Source organism: Alosa sapidissima, chromosome 22 (genome assembly GCF_018492685.1).
Source record: "Alosa sapidissima isolate fAloSap1 chromosome 22, fAloSap1.pri, whole genome shotgun sequence".
NCBI lineage: Eukaryota > Metazoa > Chordata > Actinopteri > Clupeiformes > Clupeidae > Alosa > Alosa sapidissima.
Genome location: NC_055978.1, coordinates 9,749,737 through 9,774,803, shown reverse-complemented (window position 1 = coordinate 9,774,803; position 25,067 = coordinate 9,749,737). Strand labels below are relative to the sequence as shown.

Below are 25,067 nucleotides of genomic sequence, written 5' to 3'. Positions count from 1 at the left end.
ATCGTTACATCACTTCTCCTTTCGCCTTTCCTGGTGCATCCACTGACAGATCTGGGACGACATCTGTGTATTTTTGGAGTCTGTGTGTGTGTGATTAGATGAGTGGGATGTTGTGTGTGTTGCAAGTTTATGGAGTACCTGCCTCTAAAGGGGGTTGATGTGTTTGTGTGTGTGTGTGTGTGTGTGTGTGTGGGGGGGGGGGGGGCTGTCTAAACAGCATGTCCCAGCCTCAACCTATCACTCTTAAACACACACACACACACACTCCCTTTTTCACCCACACGGTCTTTCATTCTCTCTCTGCCTGTCTCCCCCACCAATACGCACACAAAAGCACAAGTCTGAAACACACATCAGTATCACAGGCTACAGACATCACACATCCACAAACACAGCCTCCACCCTCTCAAAAGCTAAAAGGGCGCGTTGACACATTAAAAAGATTAAAAATCACACACACACACAGACACACACACACCAGCCCAGATGTATCACGAGGCCCCTGATGGCTGAAAAACAACCTGTAAAAAGACAGGGGGGCTGAAAAAAGGCCCCTTTAAGTGAAGCTTCAGAACATGCACACAACAACAACACACACGCTGCTAACGCTCTGATCTTCCTCATGCAGATATCCTCCTGAGACTCCTCTGGGCTTTTGATGGGATTGTGTGTGTGTGTGTGTGTTTGTGAGAGAGAGAAAGAGAGAGAGAGCATTTCTCTGTGAGTGAATGTGTGTGTGTGTGACCATTTCTGTGTTTCTGTGTTTGTGCGTGTGTGCATGTGTGTGTGTGTGTGAAAGAGAGAGAGAGCATTTCTCTGTGAGTGTGAGTGTGTGTGTGTGTGTATGTGAACATTTCTGTGTTTGTGCGTGTGTTTACTGTATGTGTGTGTGTGTGGGGCTGGCCTTATTTACGCCCTGAATGACGCACAGTGATGTTCGCTAAGGGGCCCAAATGTTCCCTCACCAGTCAAACCCCATTAAGAATCCTGTGACAGAAGGCTTCAAAGCTCTGGGCCCACTGTCAGCCTGGCATACAACAACATATATCAATATACCATGTTATATAATGTTATAATAATAATAATAATAATAATGATGATGATGATAATAATTATAATATAAAATCACCACTGTCTCTGTCATTGTTGTCATATAATATATTGGAACGTCACATAATTACCAACCGTCCTGTATGTCCAACCTCTTACGTGTATGTGTCACTTAATATTAATTTCTATACAAACCAAGATGTCGTATTCCTAAAGAAACGCAAGCACCCACAGCATAAGTGTATCTAAATTAGCTATGTACCAAAAAGTACATTTTACCGTGACTCGAAGAGCTGTAAACAGTGTTGTAAGGCTGCGTGTACAAATCCGCTTGGAGCTCCAGTGGAATTTTGAATTGCGACGAGAATTCTCGGGCTAACTGTTGATGTGCAGTGAGAAAGGTTGGGAATAGGCACCAACCAGCCCAGCACTAAACTCCGAGCGTGGTAAACAAAATCGGATATTTCAGGCAGTAAAAGCCCCGGTAAGAACCAAACTAGATTTTATTCAAATCTACACACAAATGGCAACTGAAAAATGTAAGGTTCATTTATCAAATGTTATTTTGAAGTATTAAAAAACATCGTTGTTTTAGAATTTTCGAACAAAATGGTTGGTAATTACCACGTTTACGATAGTAATTACTGGTATTACTCCGCTATCGTCCAGCTCCACTGTATGTTTCTGCAAAGAAGAACTACTCCACAAACTGTTTTGCAAACTCAAAGCAAATAGAAAACTGTTTTGTGAATGTCCGCCTATGTTTGCACATTTGAATGCAAAAAAGGTTTTAACGGAAAGTGTACATCAAATTTCTCCTGTAGTTTAAAGGACAAGTTCGGTATTTTACACTTAAAGCCCTGTTTTCAGATAGTTCATGATTAAATATTTGGACACGTGCTGCTGTCCTGAGAATTTTCGGTTTCTGTGGCAGTGCCCCCCCTCCTCCACAACGCTGCATAGGTGCACTGGAACAATCCTTCCTAAAATGCATTAAACTTTTGTTTACAAAGACGTGAAACTCACCGAGTGGTCAGGGGTGTTCACTGATATGCTCACACAAAAATCGTTGCAAAAGATGCTTTCCAACAGGTGTTTTACCATGCATTGTAAAACTGTGGAGCTATTTTTCCAAACGCCTCACACCCGTACATTCTTCCGTTGAGAGCTTGAATAATAGACACTCCAGCCCAGTTGGTGGCTATAATGCACCTTACATCGTCTTTCAGTCAAAATCCAGTCGAAATTTTGATGATTTGGTCCTATCTCGACTTTTCTGACTTGTTTTGAATCGCCTTTACTGCTTCAGAGTGGCTGCCTACAGGCATGCACAAACATGTCCTTAAAACAACCCTTAACATTCCTTTTTTAAAACTGTGCAACTCACCGAGGTCATCTAACCTATAGGTCATCTAACATTGAAAAAGTAAAAAAAAAGCAATGCTATATAAATAAAGGGTAACAACTTTACCTGAAGGTATCTACATAAGAGTGACATGACACTGTTATGACCCTAACACTTGCAGGCAGCTCACTGCGCTGGGATTAGTGTGTGCTTCACCTCACTTTGTGTTCACTGTGTGCTGAGTGTGTTTCACTAATTCACAGATTGGGATATTTCCCTTACGGGATCAAAATAGTATACTTTATATATATATATATATATATATATATATATATATATATATATATATATATATATATAAACCGAATGACACTTGACAGAAGCGAGTGACAGAAGTGTTATGTCATAAATGTTTATGACTTGTTTATAATGTTTATGACATGTTCATGACAATGTCATGTCATTCTTATGTAGATACCTTCATGTAAAGTGTAACCCAATAAAGATTTAAAAAGACTAAATAAACAAATAAAGATGATACTAAATAAACATGTCAGATTAAAAATGGTTTCTCAATATGAAAAAACCTTTCTTTTATTTTTTTAAGTAGGTCGATGAAGCAAGCTTAGATCCTCAGATCCTACACAAGTTCTCCCTCGTAAACACACACACACACACACACACTCACACTTATGAACTATCTCATGAATAAATGATGTTTGATTGCATAATTCCCCATGGCTGTCAACATGAGATAATTTATCATAGAGTCCTAATTTAGGTCTAATTGGCCTGGCAGGTAGAGTCTCGTTCAAATAATTTGCTTATTAAAACGGCAAAATTTGGTTAAGCAAGAAAGTTACATTTAATCCGTTAGATAATATTAACCTGCAAAGACCTTAAAAAACATCCTCATTAAATTAGAAGAATTAAAAATAATGATTCACTTAATAAAGTTAGTCTAGTCTGTGTCTCTCTCTTGTGTGGGTGTGGGTGTGTGTGTGTGTGTGTGTGTCATGTCTTTGATACAATATATATGCTCTCTCTCCTCTCTCTCTCTCTCTCTCTCTCTCTTCTCTCTTTCTCTCTCATTGCTATGTGTGTGTGTGTGTGTGTAATATCTAATTCCATTATAATTGATGAATAGAAGAATTAGTCTGAGCCTTGACCTCTTCGCGTTTTAAAAAGTTACAAAGCAAAGAGAGTTGAAACTAAGAGTCACAGCTAATGTGTTTGTGTATGTGAGTACATGTGTGTGTGTGTGCGTGCATGAGTGGATGCCTGTGTGTGGGTGTGTGTGTGTGTGTGTGACAGAGAGAGAGACAGAGAGAGTATGTTTGTGTTTGTGTGTGTGTATGTGCGTGCGTGCATATGCGTGCGTACATTTGTGTGTGTGAGAGAGTGAGTGTCAGTGTGTGTGTGTGTGTGTGTGTGTGAGAGAGAGAGAGTCGGTGGGCCTTGATTTCTTGCTCCCAGATTGATCATGCTGCATGAAAGCCATGTGGGTTTCAGACAAATTTATCTAGATATGTTTCACACGCTCCTGTCCCAGTGTAGTTTTCCGCACCTCATTTTAAGAAAGGCTAGTTTTAGTAGTGTGTGTGTGTGTGTGTGTGTGTGTGTGAGTACAGTGGGCAGTGCTTCGACTTGGCCAGCTTCCCTCGCGGTCTGCGCGCAGGATCATGCGCCATCACGCGACTTTAATTTGTATTGGTAACACTCCAAAATAAGGTGCCATAATAAATAGCTAACTAGTAATTACCTAACCCTTTGTTAATATTTGTTAATTGTTACTAAAATATCTATTTGGCACAAGTTAATAGTTTTTTAATCATTTTTCATCATTAATTAAATATTAGTTGTTTGCATAAAATCTGTATGTTAATGTTTTAACAAATCTATTAACTAATATTGTATTAATATATGTTAATAGTTAACTAAATATATTTTTGGCACTAATTAACAGTTATTTCTTACATCATTTAAATGTTTATTTACAAACTATATGCTAATATAAAAGTTAATGACATATTATTATGTATCTAGCCTTTCTGATTAGCTTTGTGGATAATTTATGGAATGTATGGCTTTATGGTCTTGTGGGTGTATAAGGCACCCTACTGCCAGTGGTTGGTTGTGTGAGTTTGTGCTCCTCTTCTTCCACTTCATCCTTATTGGATACCTCTGTGGTTGGTTGTCCTGTAATTGGTGACTCTGTCTAGTGTTTGAAAGTAGTGTACTCTTTGCCTTTGGAAGTACTATTTGGTTGCTGCTTGAATTTGGTGAAATTCAGGGGAGGGGGGTGTAACAGAGTTAGAAATGTAGTTTAGTGTTTGTATGTGATTTTCGCCGTAATTAAGCAGCTTTATTGAAATTGGTGTTTTGGAGCCCCCTTTGGAGAAACGCTATACTGCAGCTCTGCTGCGTTTTGTCCTTGTATTGTTGCCATAGCCGATCAGAAGCGGTATGCTTTGCATTGCGTAGGTTGGCTGTATAAAGCTCTCCCCACTTTGTTTTAATTTTATAACTGTAAAATGTTGTTTAAGTTGAAAACTTTGATATACCACCTGTATTATGTTACTTTACATGTATTGTTAAGATTTGGGTGCAATTCTAGCAACTTAGAGAACGTTTATTAATGTTTTCATTATGACCATGAGTTCATACACAGAGTTTAACGTGACTAGCTGTAAACTCCGCTAGCAACTTTCCATGCATTCAGTGTAGTTTAGCTTAGTGTGGATGGAAAGTGCAATTCAGTCTAGCAGGAAATTAATGTACATTTTGTTTAGCATTATGTTTATGCATTACCTCCGTATGGTCTACGTCTGTGAGTGTTTAGTGAGTTTCAAAATATTAATAAACTGTCGCTCTGTGCACCTGAACATTCCATGTCGCATGTCTCCCTTGCTAGTAGGGCTGACAGTAATGGTATAGGAATGATGCATGTAATATAGCCCATTCAACTACTTGTTGTTTTGTTTTAACTTTTCCTAAAGGAATAAATGTGATAAGCCAGTTTTGGTCTCAGTCCCTTTACCGTCTGACTAGTTATATATTACTAATATATTAATAAAGCTTAACAAACTTCATTATAAGGGTCCCCCATACTGATAGTTATATATTACTAATATATTAATTAAGCTTAACCAACTTTATTATAAGGGGCTCCACACTTATAGCTATATACTACTAATATATTAATTAAGCTTAACCAAATTTATTATAAGGGTCCCCCATACTGATAGTTATATATTACTAATATATTAATTAAGCTTAACCAACTTTATTGCAAGCGGTTCTGGCGCCGACAACAGTGGCAGCATGTCAAGGTAGCTCCGTGTTTTTTTCTTGAATTTCCCCTTGGGGATCAATAAAGTATCTATCTATCTATTGTAAGGGTCCTATGGAGAGCGGTTCATATTGGGATAGGCAGAAGCACAGTTTAATAACAATTAGTTAAATAATAATAAGTCATTAACTTTTCTATTAACATATAGTTTGCAAATAAACATTTAACATTTAAATGATGCAAGAAATAACTGTTAATTAGTGCCAAAAAGACATTTAGTTAACTATTAACACATATTAATACAATATTAGTTAATAGATTTGCTAAAACATTAACATACAGATTTTATGCAAACAACTAATATTTAATTAATGATTAAAAAACTATTAACTTGTGCCAAATAGATATGTTAGTAACAATTAACAAAGAGTTAGGTAATTACTAGTTTGCTATTTATTATGGCACCTTATTATGGAGTGTTACCTTTGTATTTTTCCAGTGACGCTGCAACAACCGACAGAGGTCTCAAGTGAGCAGGGTGTCTCGTAAAAAGAAATGGAGCTGGAAAACCCTACACAGACTTCACTACAGACTTTAGCAGACTGGTTTAGAAATAATTTAATAGCCAGAAATATGCCTGCCCTGCCCTAATAAAGAAATATTTGGTTAACGGCGAGTGAATCCCGCTTGCAGCCGTAGAAGAAACGCAGGACAAATTGAACACTCTGGTTTTCTCCGAGTGCAACGATGATAGACAGACATCGTTTGGACAAAATATAGAGCATTTTAACCTCCGTTGCTCAGCCAAATGCCTTCCTGTTACGTCCTGTTATCACGGAGTTGCAGGCGATAAACTATTTTTGATGGTCACAAGTTTACTTCATTAGCATTTATTTCTTTGATTATTAAAGAGTGTTTTTCATTTAAAGGCTTGACTTCGTGCTTATTCAGAAAAGCATTTAGTGCTCTCCCCAATCCCAGACGTTCACATTGCATGTTTGTTTGTAATGGATGCAACCGCGAGATACGCTTGTCATAGGCGCCGATACCGTGGGTGCTCCGTCTCTCGGGCACCCACTGAAAACATTGAGCACCCACGTGTACCAGCTTACAGTCCCGGCTAAATTTACATTCATTTAAAATCAAACATCGCAGTTTATGTTAAATTCAGCATCTCTCATAATGTGATTGGATATGTTGCTGTCAATTCCCTACTTCATATACTAACCACCAATGAGAGCGTCTCTCGTATGAAAATTCCTGACACTTCCCACCTGAAGAATTAACGCAAGGCTTTGTCGGGTCTTCAGCCCCGAATGTTTAAAATGTATATAGCCCTGAATATCATTTTAAAAGTAGTCTGACAAAGCTTATTGTTTTGTGACACAGCTAAACACTGTTACCTCATAGAACGTCTATAATAGGTGGTCGCAACTCACAAAAGTAAAGCAGATAGAAAGAACTCACGCAAATCTAGCCTACAACACACAGACAGCTTTATGCGCAGGGGAGAGAGCGCGCACTGTGCTTTATGATTGTTGCCTTCTGATGGTATCTTGCTAATTCACTGAACTGCATTAGGTGACACAAATGGTATTGCCTTCTGAGCGACTACCAGGCCTATGGTTTTTAAAAGTCAGATGTTCCCTGACAAAGACATTCGAAAATTAAGAATGTTTATTGACTTGAAAAATACACTAATTTTTGCAAACTCCCTTCATTCAACCCTTGAAGACATCGCAGTCTGGTGCGCTATGTAGATCGTTTCTCGTACCATTTAATTTCTCAGAATTTAGGTCTACTAGGCCTACAATAACGTCATCACCAAATACATCTTTTATTTTTAGTTGATCAACCACAAAGAGTAGCATAGGCCTACTGTGCACAGTGCACTGACGACTGTAGCAGCCCAAGGTAACCAGTTGTTGTAGATGAGAGGCAACCCCTTGTTTCAGATAGCCTGGACAACATGTTACCTGGGTGTTGCCTACGTTATTAATTAATGGTAGCCTACAATAGTTAATTGATTCGCGTAACATATTAGTTGGCTTAAAGAGTAGGGAATCAGGATGGAGAGAGTCACGCGTGTATTGCTTTTGCGGGATCGAATCCAATGCTAGTTTTCAAAACATATATTTTTTACATGTCTTTTGTCCGAGTTTCTGTAATGTAGCCGAGCGCTCATGGCGTATGAAAAGCGACTTCAAACCGCCTAAAACAACTTGTTTGTGAATGTTTGCAGCGCATGCACGCGCAAGGAAACCAGTTGGTGGAGAAACCAGAAGGCACACAACACCGGAACGATTTTAAGGCTATTTCGCATAGGCTACTCAATGGTGCTATTTCACACGCATTATAGCGACCCCCACTCACCGGGGTTAGGTGGAAGGTGTTAATAGACGATTGGCATAGCCTACAGTGGACTAGGGCTGTCAAAATTGCTCAAAAATGACATTCGAATATCCCCTCTAAAATAAACACATGTATTCGAATATATTGGAATATCTAGGCTATATTATTTGCGCATCATGTCATCTGTTTTTAACTTTTTGTATGGTTATTGCTTGACAGGGGGGATCCCAAGCAGCTTTCAGCCATAAGGCATTTCCTAATTCACCCGACACTGATATTCAAAATGTTGAAACTATTTCGGCATAGCCTATAAGCAGTTTAATTAAATGTAATGTTAGTTGTAAACAAACAGGCTACTTGGTGAGGCTTGGCCTCACAGATGCGCTCGTGCCTTAAATGGCAATACAAATCTTCACGATAGGCCTATTAACTGACCACCCGATTCACGTTGGCTGGGGGGCAGGGGGGGCCATTAGACATTTGTTCCCAAGGGTCTATAAATTGTTAATCCGGCCCTGCCCCCAACGAACGCAACTTTCCACCTCTGAGACAGCTGAAAAGAAGTCTAGAGGACTCCTAACTCACTAAGACCTACTTACTGTAGGCTGCGCAAACCACAGGCCTTTTTTTGGGCAAGCCTGCATTCGAGGCAAGCCTTCTGTTGAAGAATTTTATATAAATCCTGCGGTAACAGTAATCCTCCTACCCCCCGCTACCACAGCTGTGGATAGTGTGGCATGCTCACGCTTTATGTCTCCTTGCAAACTAGGCCTATAGCCCAACCATTTACGTCTTCAAAAAATAACAACTTGCCAGATATGCCTTCATTTCTTTGGGCTTCATTCTCTTGACTCTTCTACATTTGCTGCCTGCTGCATCCTTTCTGTTTGTATTGTTTAGAAAATGTCTCTCATCTTGAGTTAATGCATTAAACATTGTTTGCTGGTAACCAGCCACAAATAGCCTACAGATTCTTGCGTGCGTACATTCTCTATTCTCTGCGTAATTCTGCGGCATAAAGCAGATGTATTTGTTTATTGTACAGAAAAATAAAAATAACCTGTCAAGCAGTCAATTGACTACATTGCAGTCAATAAGTAGGGCAAATTACGAAACCAAAACATGGGTCATAGTTGTCTAAGCCTCTGCTGTGAGGCCAAACCCATGAACGAAGACGCATTGATATCTGCAATAGTTTTTTTTTGGCGAAACAAGCTCACAGCCGAACGAGTCATAGCACTGAAGGGAGAGGCAACTGGCATGTGATCTCCCCACGGGCCAATGGATGTACAAGTTTTCTCCTGTGCCTACGATATTTAATCCAGTGTTTTGCCAAGTTGCAAAATGCTATTCGTTTTAACGAATTTTTATGATCGTATGAAGTACTTTTTGTATAGGGTACTATCTTAATTGCTTTATACTCAATACTTGACCAATGGCTATTGCATCTGTCTATTGAAAGTGAGAATGTGGCATGTGATCTACTGTGTAGGCTTCATAAAATAAAATAAACAGATTGCTAACGGCCTACAAGCTGATCTGGGGTGCGTTTCCCGTACAACTACCGAGGTTAGCTTTTTACTAACAGGATGCATTGTTCAACTAACCAACATGTAAGTTACGATTGTTACATAAGTTACGTAATACATCGTGCCAATCATGTGGTATGTTGTGAATACGTTGTGCCAATCATGTGTTGTGAAGCCTTGCGCACGTGCAGTTCTGCCCGGAATAGATGCCCAAAATGAGTTGCAATATGGCCGCCGAGTGGAGAGACTTGTCTAAAAGGACTTTGACGTTACTCCGGCATTTTAGTGCCCCTGAAACGCAATGATTTTGAAACACTGTTGCCCCTCATTTTCTTTTGAAAACTCCATTCTGGCATATTAATATGGACAACGCATTCTGCATTCAACGTTCCAAAACGATGAAGTAAATACCGTCCCCTTATCACAGAGGCCATGTCGCTTTTGGAACTGCAGAGGTACATACAGCATGCGCGGAGATCGTCTTGGTTTCAATATGCCGTTTTCATACTACAGTAATCTGGAATGGCGTAGCCAACGCCTAGGAGAGAAGGGGAGAGAGGGGGAGAGAGAGAGGGAGAGATAGATAGGAAGAGGGAGAGAGTGAGAGGGAGGGAGAGAGTGAGAGGGAGGGAGAGATGAAGGGGATGGAAAGAGAGGATGAAGGAGAGAGAGATGAGGAAAGTACAGGAAGACAGAGAGAGAGAGAAGGAGAAAGAGAGAGATATATAGGGAGAGAGAAGGTGGTCTCTGGTGTTATGTCCTTATCTCCAGCCAGGTCTGGGCCCTTATCTGGCCCTGTCACCAAGAAACCAATGGTGTGACGTAAAAGAACACACACACACACACACATGAAATGCAAGACATCACACTCTGACACTGTGCAAACCACTCTCTCTCCACACAAACACACACACTTACAACACACCACAGTCATCACACACACACACACACACACAGCGGTATCAATACCTTAAGAAACTTTACAACAACTTAGAGTAGAAAAAACTGTCTTTTTCACTCTCGCTCTCTCTGTCCCTCGTTTCTCTCGAACTCACACACACACACACAAAATCAGTTTGGCAGGAAGGAGATGGCCAGACAGTCAGACAATAGATCGATATCAGCCATGACTTGCCAAGTGACCCTCAATCTTATCGGCCTCTGCCATCCCCCCTGTCCAACAACTAGCTGTGTCCGTGGAATGATTAGGAGACCCCTGTTACACACACCGACCCCTGTTTTACACACACACACACACACACACACCCATACACACACACAGGCATGTATGAAGACTGCTGTCCCTGTCGGATGTTGTCGGCTGATGAGTTTGCTTACCACCTTCGCTGCTTTACTGACTTACCTAACACATGTACATGCACACACATACTCTGTCAAGACACATGGACACCCACCCACACACACACACACTTACAAAGCTAGTTGTGCATTGACTGCTGATTATTCATACATTCTGAATATGTGATTGTGTGTGTGTGTATGTGTGTTGTGTCTGTGGTGTCTGTGTGTTTGTAAGGGATAATGCGGTGACTAATATGCATGTCACAGAGAGATCGAGTAATACAACAACTGTGTGTGTGTGTGTGTGTAGAATGTGGTTGAAGCATGTTGAGTTATACACACCCTGATGGAGTGGGATTGACCAGAGCGCAGATAAACTCTGCTTGGGGCTGCAGTTCAATTTGATTATATTGCCTCAAAAGACAAATCTGTGGTGCACTAATGTCTATTGCTGCTAACAGAGAGGGAGAGAGAGAGAGAGAGAGAGATGGATGAAGAGAGAGGGGAGTGGGGTAAGATATGGTGGGAGGTGAGAGAAAGATAGAGAGAGAGAAGGAAATAGGCAGCAATGAGAGAGAGATAGTTTTAAGAATGAGAGAAAAATCAGAGGATGGAGAGAGGAAAGAGAATGACAGAGAGGGAGATAGGGGGAAAGAGAGACAGAGAGAGGGAGAGAGAGGGCCTGCGGGCGTGGTGGGAGAAATGTAGGGCTATGGAGACAGAAAGAGAGAGAGAGGATGAAGGAGAGAGACCAACAAATAATTCAGTGCAATTGAATCTGTGTGTGCAGCAATCGGTTGGATGAGCTCTGTAAAGAGACAGTAATGTAATCACCGAGCCATTCTTTCACTCCGTCTCATCTTCACTCCATTTCTCAACTTCTCTCCTCCCCCCGTCTTTTCTTTTCCCTCCATTTTTCACACATGTCTCTTTTCCCTCTCTTTCTTTTGGTCCTTTCATCCTCTCCTCACTCCCTCTATCCTTCTATCTCTCCTTCTCTTTCTCTCCTTCCACCATGATCACTTTTTTACTTGTCTTTTCTTTTCTCTTCACTTTTCTCTCCTGTGTTGGTGTTTGCTTACTCTTTGCCACATGTGATGACACTCAAACACAAACACACAACAAACACACAACACACACAAACTCCCATGCAGACTCAAATTCACATGGATAGCAGCACACCAATCTACCAACCCACACCTCTGGACACACACACACACACACGCACGCACGCACGCACACACGCAAACACACACACACACACCTGTGGCCTGGCATGTGTGTCTGTCCATGTGTTTAATGGTGGTTGTTATGGTGGTTGTTAGTGGCCATTTTAATGGTCAGTAAATCTGCACTGTGCTCTGCTTGGCTCAGGGTCACGTCTCTCTTCCCTTCATTAGACAGCCAGTCAGCTGCAGGACAGCATATCAATGCCCACCCGACACATGCACACGCACACACACACACACACACACACACCACACATGCATACACACCCACCCATCCACACACACACACACACACACACACACATACAAACACACATACACGAACACAAAGATACACATACACTTACACAGACACCCTGACACTCACCAAGATCCCCCCCCCCCCCCCACACACACACACACACACACACACACACACGCACAGACATTCATATACTAATAGCATCTCTTAATTTAAGGACACACACATTCACTGTAAAATTGGTGTATGTGTCTATTAAAAAAAATGCATCCTCATTAAAAGTATTCCAGGTGTACTTGAGCATGTTGTGTATGTCTGAGTCTGCCTATTGTGTATTTTGCTCTATTACCTCTGTGTGTGTGTGTGTGTGTGTGTGAAAGAGAGAGAGAAATGTGTGTATGTATGTCTGAATATGTGAAGAAGACAGTGTGTCTGTAGTTTAATCTTCCGGCATTAAAGAAAAAAAGAGACATAGATAGATGCATTTGTGTGTGTGTGTGGGTGGGTGCGTGTGTGTTTAGGACTTCCGCTGTGTCCCTATTTGTCAGTGGTGTGCAGACCATGAGCTAGTGCTGGCCAGCAAGCGTCTCTCTACAGCTAAATGTCACCTAGCACATTAGCATTTAACCAGAGCTGTCCGTCAAGTCTACTTTATCTCCTCTAGTTCACACACACACACACACACTCATTGCAGATGCGCACACACACCCGTCATACATCTGCACTCAGACACACACACATTTGTTGACACATACTCACTGTTTTTAATCCTCTCTCTTACACACACACACGCACACACACACACACACTGATGCCATTGATAAAATATTACCAGGATGCTAACTTGTTGCCTATATTGTGCTGATGCAGTTGGCAAGACCGTGCTGTGAAAGAATGTCTTACATTTGTGTAACCCTTCCAAAGAACTACATCTTGCACAGCCTGTACCATTAATGGGGACAACATGTGTATTCTAACTCTAACAGACAGTAATGGGTTCTGTGGATCAGTGCTACACGCTAACAGACAATAATAGGTTCTGTGGATCAGTGCTACATGTTAAGTAAGGGATAATGTATAGAACGCCGGTCATTATTGGGAAAAATAAGTCCCGACAGGGCGAACCGGACCCTGACAGGTTAGCGTAAGGGTCTTGCTTCGCCCTGAAGGGACTTATTTTCCAAATAATGACCGGCGTTCTATACATTATCCCGCTTATTACACGGCTACTTGCCAAAATGAAAAAATAAACTTCACGATATGTCTCTTTACATTTATTTGTTACCGTTTCGTTGTGGCTTTTGCTGAGAAACAAATAGTTTGCAACACACGCTGAACTTGAATCAAACGTTCTTTAGAACACAGCTGATCAACCGTCTGCCTTCACTTTTGAATGAGATCCGTTGCCATTGACAGCGGTCATTATGTAGAGGTCCTTATGCGAAAATAATGACCGGTAGAACTTTGGAAAATCCCATTCAAGTCAATGGAGCGTTCTACCTGCATTGTGAAGAGCTGTATAATAACAGACAATAATGGGTTCTGTGGAACAATAAACATCGCTGCCTGACAGTTGTTTGGCTCGGGTTCTATTCTGACACCTGCTGTCTGAAGTCTGTGCTGCTTTCAATAGAAGCATCTGTTAAATATACATTTAATCTGCCAACACATCTGCTGAATATACATTTATATGTATCATATTCCATATCATATTCCATTCATAAGAATTTGGTGAAGATGACATTAATAGTCGTCAATAAATCATGTCAACACCACATCCATTGATAGGCATGTGCATCTATTGGCAAGGAAATGAGTGTGTGTGTGTGTGCGTGTGGATGTTTGTGGGTGCACACGTGAGAGTGTTTCAAGTGCATGTGTCTTTCTTTGGTCATATAATTGAAAACATGCACATGGCATGAGCTGAGTGTGAGCATCCTCAATCTCGAGTGTGTGTTTAAGGACTAATAACTTCGGCATTAATGGAGGCTGCGGAGACAGGCAGGCCTCCCGCCACTCCACTCGGCCGAGCGCATCAGGCAGGTAAACACAGTTGAGTTGCTATTCTTATTAAAGCTCACCTAATTACAATGGCTAACACAATAAGCAGCTCCGCGGTCCGCATCCAAGCTAATCCACTCAGGCGTCCGCAATGAGCAAGGGCTCCGATTGAAACAGATGCCAGTTTGTGTGCGTGTGTGTGTGTGCGTGCGTGTGCGTGTGTGTGTGCGTGTGCGTGTGCGTGCGTGCGTGTGACAATCATGTGAGCTCATCTCAGCCTACTAACTATGATACCAAACAGCTCATGTGTATGTGTGTGTGCCTTTGTATGTGAGAGAGTGTCCACATGCCTGTGTATGTGTGTGTGTGTGTGTGTGTGTGTGTGTGTGTGTACATATGTGTGCATGTGAGACAATGTGTACATGTGTGAAAGTATGTGGGTGTGTTTATGAGTATAAAAGTCTGTGTGTGTGTGTGTGTGTGTGTGTGTGTGTGTGTGGTGCTCTCTCTCTCTTCCGCATGTTCTATGTCTGTGTGTGTGTGTGTGTGTGTGTGTATTGGCCTCCTCTCCAGCTAATGCTTTTGAAGTTGATAATTAAATCCCCAACCATCTGGTGGCTGAATGCTGAATGCAGTTACAAGGCGGAGTGTGAGCACCAGGCACACACGGATGAGAATGAGATAGAGAGACAAGGGATGAGTGACAGTGTGTGTGTGTGTGTGTGTTTCAGGGCCGTGTTTATATAAATTAATAAAGGTTATGAGTCTCTGAAATATTAATTCTTTTGTCACGTGTTTGTGTTTATATGAGTGTTGATGTCTGTATTTGCATATGGGAGTGGTGGTGGTTCTTCACTTCCAATATTGCTGTTTTTCTATCTTATTCTTATCTATTTCTAATTTCCTTTATTAACCTAGGAAACAGTCACCTGAAAGTACTTTGCTATCCTTTAATAGGCCTCCCCTCCTTCGTGGGGATAAATTATTTTCATTTCTAAATGCGAGGGAGTTGCTTATAAGGGACCGTGGCTGTTGATTGTTGGGACATCACAGTATTCATAAAGCTTTCAAATTAGCCCCACCTGGCCTGTCTTAACAATCATTATGCATGAGCCATAACCCTAACAAGATGTGTGTGTGTGTGTGTGTGTGTGTCTGTGCGTGTGACCCTAAAAAGCTAATTTAAGTCTCAGATGTTATCCAAGAGCTCAAATGTCTTGACGTGCCCAAACATTTGCATAGAGTTTCTTATTTTTTTTTCAATCTGATTTTTATTTTTTTATTTTTACAAAGCGAATATAATACAGTAAGCTGTGTGTGTGTGTGTGTGCGTGCTTATGATGTTAAAAAGAATGTTCTTTGACTTACTGGCTTTTGGAGATAAGTTCATCTTCCATTTACTTAATTATTCAAAGTAATTGAAATTCAGACCAGGAAAGGCCAGAATTTGACTTGTCACTCTGTGTGTGTGTGTGAACAAATTGTTGTTATGTGTTACATGTTGTTGTTGTCTTTATACTTTATAGTATGAGTGAGTACGTACTTAAGTTTTTATCTGTGCACAGGCAAACATATGCACAGGCTACGTGTGTGTGTGTGTGTGTGTGTGTGTGTGTTTGTATCTCTGAATAAACACACAATCCCAGAGAAGCACACACTCACAAAGTGTATCAGTGATAGGCATAAAAGCACACACACACACACACATAATGTGTTAGTGATTAGGTCTAGAGTCTGAGCCCTGTAATATATCCCACATGAAATTTCCTCCTGTCTGATCTTAGCATTGTAATTGAAATCTTACAGCGGCCAGCCTTGATGCATGTGTGCTTATTTAAAATTGAGATATTACAATGTGTAGTAAATAAATAAACATTATCCCGATGCATGTCTGCTTATTTAAAACTGAGATATTACAATGTGCCGTAAATAAATAAACATTAACCTCCGGTGAATATGCATGAGTTCTTCAGCTCATCCAGCATATTTCATCACCGTAATTACTCAAACTGGGTGTGTTTATTAAGTGTGTGTGTGTGTGTGTGTGTGAAATATAGATAAATGTGTGTGTGTGAATGTGTAGTAGAGATGGAGATAGATAGAGAGAGAGAGAGTGTGTGTGTGTGTGTGTGTGTGCTCATTAGTTCTATCCAGGGCAAGGATTAGAGAAACAATGAGAGTAATTGAATTAATTTCTCTGTGGAATTTACCGGAATTTGAGGAATGGGTGGAAATTGGTGAGGAGTACCCCTCAGAGGCACCTGTTGACTCTCTGAGTAGGCTCTCTCTCTCTCTCTCTCTTTCTCTCTCTCTCTCTCTCTCTATGTCTCTATCTCTCTCTCTATCTCTCTTTCTCTGTCTCTTTTTCTCTCTCTTTTTGAGAGAGATTGTGTTTCATGCTTTCATGCAGTTTGTGAGGCAAAGGCCGTTAATGATGTTTTCTAAACAAAGTTCGGGAGGAGCCCTTAGGGATGATTGACAGCAACTCACCTGTCTTCTGCCACTAGGATATTTAAGCCGGCCTCCTTATCCATACGTCACACGCTGCAGCGCTCGCAATATTATTCCTCCTCCTCCCCTTCACTGATAGCCCAGTTACACATCCTCCTTACACAAGAGCCTGATCAGCTGGAGACTTCGCTCACTGCCTTGCTTAGGAAGTAATTTGTCCACAGGGCCATTGAACTGTTCAATGCTTCACTTAAGGGAAGAGGAGAGATAGACTTCTCCGCATAGTCTGTCTGCCTCTTCACCCCCTCCATGTTTGGATACTGTCTGTCCACTAGCCACTTTTTACCACTGTCTTTCTGCCTCACTACTAACGCAGCCATGCAGAACAGTGAAACACTGCAAAGTCATAATATTCCCGCTTATCTCTAAATACAGTCACACACAGATATACACAGGGACAGTACAGATATCATACGGTCATTACATAGAATCATACTTTTAGTATCAAAGTGACCCACTAATGAGAAATGCAGAACATTAAACCATATATTGGACATAATGCAGAACATTAAACCATATATTGGAATACTGGACATAATGTTCTATTCCACTTTCTCTCACCTTACTATGCACAGAGAATCACAGGATCAGTCCCTGCCTCAGTCATTGCAAGCACCTCTTGATTGATTAATCACCCGCTATGTGGATACTGTTTTTAGAATTGTTTTAGATTAAGTGTTATTTAGTATAATTTGTATTTTAGTATATTCTTTATCTTCTACTGTCCTTATTGCTTTGTTGTGTTTTTTTTATATTACATACTTTTAATTACTTTTTTCTGCCGTTAGTGAATGTGTGTGTGATGTCTGTATGCTTACTGAGACCTTAAATTTTGTCAGGATTTCAGGAAGGAGGACCCAAATGCACAACCAGTGAAGCAAGACTTGTATTAATCCAGACTTTACTCAGACACATACATAATCCCTTAGTCTAGAAGAAACAGAAATCACGATACGACAAAGCCAACACAGAACCCAAATACACAGAACAATTAAGTAGATAACCAATGACAGAGCAGATAATCAGTGAAGACAGGTGAGCAAACAATTAATGAATTGACAGAGACAAAAGGGATCAGGTGAGAACAGAACATGGAGGGAACCAGCAGAGACAGGAAGCAAATACCAAATAAGGAGAGGGGTGGAGACAACACATAACCGATAACAGAGGTCATACAAAACACAACAGAAATCAGGAGCAATACACAAAATAGCCAGCAGGGTGGCCAGTGGGCACAAGTCCTGGCTGAAATCATGACAAATTTCCCCTGAGGTTCAATAAAGTATCTATCTATCTACACAGGGGGTGCAAACTGCCATTGCTCTATCGCGATCTCCACGATCATACCGACCTAGCAAACTAGTGAATTTGTTCTACATTAACTCTTTGACCATTAAACATTTTCATTAGAGACTTTTATTTTGGGTTTATATGTGTGGAAACATCGTTTAAAATATCACGTGATAAATTGTCTCTTAGGTCAAGCAAAAATCTATGTAGGTTGTAAAAATAAAATTTAGAAAACTTCTAGTGATAAACATAGTAATGGTCCTCTCAATTTCTGTTAGGTCTCGTAAGTTAATTGATTTTCGTTTCTACAAAGCCATGACAAATCTTGAATCCTTTGAGGAAATATGGTGTTGGTGATGGTAAATTGCAGTTTGCACATTTCTTAGAGGGCGTGTCTCATTTCAGGGGCCGGATGCTTCGGAGCACCTAGCACCTAGCACTGGTCTTCTGTGACCGCATAGACCGGACCTAGCTGGACCAACGTTTTTTTAAATGGGAAGGTCTAGCCCAAAAGAACGCCCTGTTACGTCATGAGCCCAAGTAGGCCTACTGATCTTTCTAACTCATGTTCGTGAAAAGCATCCTTTCAGATCAACGTGCACTGAAAAAAATGGAAATAGGGGGTCTTTGATTTGACACAAATTAATTTGATATATGCAACATGATTGTTTTATATTCTGCTTGTAAACGTGTTTTAATTAAGTAGATTTTAAGAGATAATTTTGAATGCTGGATGTAGACATTTTTCTTGTGTTGATTGAAAGTGAAAATTTCAAGTTCAGACATACTCCAGAGCAGCAGGTGGCTGTAATGTGTCATTAAAACAATACGTAGTAGTAGAAGAAGAAGTGTTTGAAGCATGGTCTGACCGTTAAAGTTTGGATATCCATCATCAGTGACTGAAGTGGAAGAGAGAATGGCAGATCGAATTAGCCTACTGAAGGGTAAGTTTATCAACCTTATGATCATGTTATATTAGACAATACATCTCCTAGCTGTTTTCTTACAGTATTACAGCGTTTCAAAGTTGACCCTTGATGTCTTTGTATTATTTTTTGGTCCGTTTCTTTTTACCAAGTTAACGTTCGCCTAACTAACCAGTTAGCTGCATCTGTTGGGCGGTTGGAAAAATACATAAATCATAGTAAAGCTAAATTGGGGTTGGTTTGGTACAGTCCATTAATTTGATCACGTTTGAAGCATAATAAGTTGTATGTGAGTGAAAAGCCTGTTAGCCTGTGTGCGCCAAGTGTGTTGCCAGCAAATGGCTGCCTAAAAGCAAGCTAGCATAGCCACGTGGACAAAAAGCCATTTGCAAAGTTACATTATACTGTAGCATCCAAAAACGTTTAGCCCTAGGAAGTTGTCTCCCCATATGATGAAAATATGAAATATAAATATTTTGATTTGTTTGTGCAGGCAAAAAAACAGGTAGTACAGTGTACGCATACAACTTTTTTGTCTAAGATGTAGTGATGTTACTGTTTGAAGTCACTGAAGTTTGATCTTTTATTTATTTATGAATTTACTGTTGATAAAATTAATGTCTTATACACCAATAAATGGCTGTTATGCCAGATGTGTGGTGCAGTATGCGTATCTTTTGTCTGGCACTGTCGTATGTGTGATGGTATGAAACTAATTTTCTTCCTGCTAATCTTATTTCAGATCAACACGGAATTTCAAAAGAATCACAATTGTCCCACTTCAATCCAAGTTCCTGTCTCCAAGCAATGATTAAGCAAATTACTGATGTGAGTGATGCAGAGTTTTAATCATGCAAACCTTACAGAGGCTAATATTTTTGATCATGTTGATATTGATACTTCTTCACATATTGTTCTATTATTATTCTATTATTCATCACATCCTAAAATTTGTGATGACCTCGGGAAGAATAAAGTATCTCTATCTACCTATCTATCTATCTATCTATCTATCTATTGTATTCGTCTAACTTTTTGTTTCTTTTTATCATATGGTCGTTTATAACAGTGGCTGACTTAAATGAAACTTGGATTAACGTGCTAATCAATAATGTTTTTATTTCAGTGTGATATTGATGCTGGCCGAGTGTCTCCTGAAGGGACTCTGTATCTACACGGGGGAAGATCCTGAAAACTTTGTGCAGGAATATGTGGTATGTACATGAACATGTCTATTTTCACATTCATTTCTCAATAGGGCTTTGTTAGAGGGTCTCATTTTCTTACTGTTATGTGGATTTGTCTGCCTAATTCAGGGCATGGATGAAGTTGATGTCATTGAAGACAACTGTTGGGGTTTATGTCCTGAGAGAACATGAGTCAAGTGAACCAGAGGACATTGGGGTTGTACTCCAAGGAATAAAGTTTTGACAGATCTACATGGCATACCGTTCACTATGATGTCGGAGTTGATAACCTCATGTACCTGCCTGTCCTTAGATACACCTTTGAGGCATTGCAAAAAATCTTCATGGAGCTGGATGAAGGCAAACTACCAAGGTTGGTTAAAGAACAACCTGTTTCAGTGAATGACTTTCCATTTTTATTTTTTGAAAAAGAAATACTGTTTTTACTATGTTGAAACCTGAAAGGACTATCAATGGCTGAGTGACCACGGGTCATGGAATCTTTTTGTGAATGTTTTTTATTATTATTATTATTATTATTTATTCATTATCTTTATTTTAGGAACTAGAATGTATTTTGTGTCAAGAATGTAATAAGGGGTTTTTGAATTCAAATTCCCCCTCTATCCCCCCCCCCCTCTCCCTTGTGGCTTTTTTTTGTACTCACTTTTTATTGTATCACAATACAGATACACAAACCCAAACATAGAGAACAGGCATACAGAAAAGAGACAACGCTTTTAGGTGCCACATGTATTCAACTGACTATATGAAGCTCTTTCATCTCTGAGCCCCAGGGGCGGACTGGGACCAAAAATCGGCCCTGGCATATTTGGCCCAAGCGGCCCTCAAATCGATTGGGCACACCTAATTAAATACAAAATCTTTGCCCTTAATTATACATATTTTCAACTGTCATGGAGCCCTGAAAGTGCTGTAGGCCTCATTGGCCATCACTCTGACTGATCAGAGGTAGCCATGGAGCACATGATCTCCATATTCAAGTAGGCTATACAAGCAATTAATAAAGAAGAGTTTCTTCTTGAAATCAAAATATCATTTCAAATTATTCAATGGGCTACATTTAAACTATAGGCCTACAATGCTCAATTGACAGCTGCACTAAAGAAATATTGAAGCCTATTGTATGTGTAAAGAGCTAAATTACCTAGATTGTCATAATGTAATTTATACCAGTTGTCACTGTAGGACAAAACAACACGAAATAAACGGCTGTTGCTAGAAATATTTTATTCCTGTAGGCTATAGCCTACCTTTGGAACAGTATAGCTACATGAACTAATTATATTTAATGTCTTCCAGTAGCCTATCGTATAGGTTATAGCTTAGTTGGCTTGTGCATGAATAGCCTATGACTTGACGTTTTGTAGCCTACATTTCCGTCAGTCTACAGTCTTTTAGCCCATCTTTACCAACCCTTCCAAGATAGATCCCTTTTGACGCTCTACTTTGAGAGACCAACCACCACTCATGCCATCAATGTTGAATTTTGGGCGTCTGACGGAAATTGATCAATCTGACCAACAATTAACGTTGATTTGACTTTTGCTGTCTGGGTTTGCAAATCATTCATTTAGAAAATTTATATTGGGCTATTTGTTATTATAATCACAGCACAGCCTTACTATGTTATCATTACCATATCATTACATTATCGCAATTAATAAGTCATCATAATCATCATCGTCAGCATGGCATGTCACACATAGCCTACCTGCTCCACCACTGAGTTCTTATCATGTAGCCTCAACTAGGCTCTACACTCTCCACTACACTCTCAACTCAACGAACTTCAACATGTTGCTGACATATGCTAGCCTACTTGCAATATTGTAATTTTGAAGCTTCTACATTGCTGCTACTTTTGCACAATTGTCACTACCGGCACCCGCCGTAATTTCGAGTAGGCAACTTCAATTAACTTTTGATGCGCTCACAGAATCCTGGCTCTGAATGGGAGGGTGGGGGCCTGGCGTGAGTTGTTATTGGATCAGTCCAGTGTCAATATGGAAATGTAACCAATGGGCCTCTGATTGTCCTTCCTTTGGGCCGATCGTTGGCCAAAATAATTAAATTATATAGCCAATTCTATCGGCCCAAAAGGTGCATCGGCCCACCGGTATGCCAGATGCCCAGTCCGCCCATGCTGAGCCCCATACAATCTTGTGTGCGTTAAAAGCTGACCTAAGTCTAAAGGTCTAATGTCTATAGGGATACCATAAAGTGAAACCAACTCATTAAAGCTTAATAAAGCGTGGCCACCATTTAAGTCTCCAATGACCCAGTGACCCTTCTCTGTCCCTTGGCTTGCTTTGATTTCTACTCCTTACACATGCACACACACACACAAACGCCCACACACATACACACACACACAAACACATGCTCATACATAAAACACACAGACAAATAGCAGACACTTTTGCTCCCAATCGTCATTTCACATTTACACACACACACACACACACACACACACACACACACACATTTAGATTAGTCTCCACTCCACCTACTTGTGCATAATGCCTTCACTATAAGGACATGTGAAAAGGGGGTGTGAGTGTGTGAAAGAGTCGAAACTAAGCCTGGCATCTAGTGTGTCTATTTTCACAGCACTGGCCTACACTCTCTGTCTCACACAAGCGCACACACACACACACACACACACACCTGCCAGGCCAGACGCCGCGGTTCTTTCCCACTCCCAGACTGGTTCTTTTAACTCCATTATTCTACCTCTGTTGTAGCCTATGCGCTATGTGGTGTCTTTTGTGTTTTTGCCATCTCGTACCTTATGTTCATGCTTCTGATCCCTGAGATAGGGACATAATAACACACACACACACACACACACACACACACACACACACACACACACAGAAAGAGACACACACACATGCACAAACAGAAACACACACACAGACAGACACACACACGCACACACACATACCAATTCACAGTGAAAGTGGGTGAGAGAGTGTGGCGAGGCGAGAGGGCAGTGAGAGGCCTGCCTCTTCAGTGGGGAGTTGAAACTCCTGTTCAAATGGGTTTTTATGGGGGAAGAGACGCCATTATTCTCCATTAGATTCCTCCTATAAGAGCTCTTCACTACCCAGCAATTACACCAGCCGCTACTGCTCTCTCTCTCCATCTCTCTCTCCCTCTCTCTCTCTCTATCTCTCCCTCATATATTTTGTCCTTTATGCTAAGTCTTTTTCCACCCACCATCTCTCTTTCTCTCTTATTCTCTAATATAATTTAATTCTTCTTCTACTCTCTCTCTCTCTCTCTCTCTTTTTCTCTCTCTCATTTATTCTGTTCTTATGCTAACTCTCCTTCTCTCCTGCCCTGTCTCTCCCTCTCATAATCTTCCTTTCTGCTTCTCTCTCTCTATCTCCCTCTCTCTCTCTCTCATTCTCTTCTCTGCATTTTGCCTTCCCTCTCTCCCACTCAATGGTCCTAATGTAAAAGCCTTTCTGCATTAAGGAGGAAGGGGGGTGGGGGTAGTTTCATTAAGCTGTGTTTTTCGCAAGGCCATGCCAGTGCAACTGCACGCCACAGAGCCACAATGGAGGTGGGAGACCACTCAGCACTCTCAAAGTGAGCCTATTGTCAGAGCGAGAGAGAAGAGAGAGAGAGAGAGGAAAAAAGAAAAATGAGAGAGAAGAGAGAGAGAGAGAGAGGAGAGAGGTTACAGGTGGGTGCATTGAAGGGCGTTGCTCCATAAATTGTGTGGGAGTTAAGGGTCATAGTACATTGTGTGTGTGTGTGTGTGTGTGTGTGTTAGAATGTTGAGAGGTTTTCAGGTGGCCAGAGACAAGCAGTTGATATTTTAAAAGAGGCCTTCAGAAAAGAAACCCTAAAATAAAACGTGTGTGTGTGTGTTTGTGTGTGTGTCAGAAAATAAACCTAAATAAAACCCTCTTTATTCTTGTGGATGTGTTTGGGCATCTCCTCTTAGTCAGGTGATCCACTCATCATCCCGTACACATACACTGTACAAAGTAACATCTTATAGTGAGGGTACTCTTTATATGCTTAACAGTACAATCACAGATCCTGGCAGCCAGGCGCTGCTAGAAAAGATAGACTTCAAAAGTATACGACTGAAGAAATCCCAACCATGCCATCTGGCCTCCCTCTCCAGAATGGCAGTGAGTCTAGTGTGGGACGAGTGTGTGTGTGTGTGTGTGTGTGTGTGTGTGTGTGTGTGGATAGGCATATTGTGCAGTGAATAAACCTCATTCCCAGACACCTTACAAACCCCTTGTGCCGGTATCTTTGAGGTCACAAGGCCGAGTCTAGTGTGGAAAGAGTGTGTGTGTGTGTGTGTGTGTGAGACTGCAATGAACCAGATCAGAAGGGACCTCACAACCTGGGATCTGTTGCTAGCACATCCCTGTCGGTGTTAGCAAAGTCCTTAAAGGCAAGTCCCACCACTTAGCGGCCATCTTGGTAACGGCTTCAGGTATTTAATTTGGAAGATCAGGCTACTTACATTACATTACAGAAAGAGAGTATGAGTAGACCACTGCCTTTATATTGGTGTTGTGAACTAACCCCATACATTGAGTGTCTCCTCATTATACAGTCTCTGGTGTGAGTTTTTGCAGCCCTTGTGGAAGACATGAAAGATGTAGAAGCACAAAACCCATTTTCCTTGACAGCGGTCTGTTATACTTAGCATCGGTTTGTTATTTAGAATTAGCAGACCACCGAACGTTGGGAAGGCCCATTCAAGTGAATGCAGCATTCTGCAGCATTATGAAGAGCTGTGTAATAATAATTATT

The 25,067-nt window shown here is 40.8% G+C and overlaps 1 long non-coding RNA gene across 1 annotated transcript; it reads left to right on the top strand.

The window, feature by feature from the left end:
* Positions 1 to 18,993: 18,993 nt before the first annotated feature.
* On the top strand, positions 18,994 to 20,575 carry LOC121697273. Its single transcript, XR_006026416.1, has 4 exons — positions 18,994 to 19,086; positions 19,811 to 19,896; positions 20,195 to 20,282; positions 20,385 to 20,575. It is a non-coding gene; the product is annotated as an uncharacterized LOC121697273 (long non-coding RNA).
* The last annotated feature ends 4,492 nt before the right edge of the window (positions 20,576 to 25,067 follow it).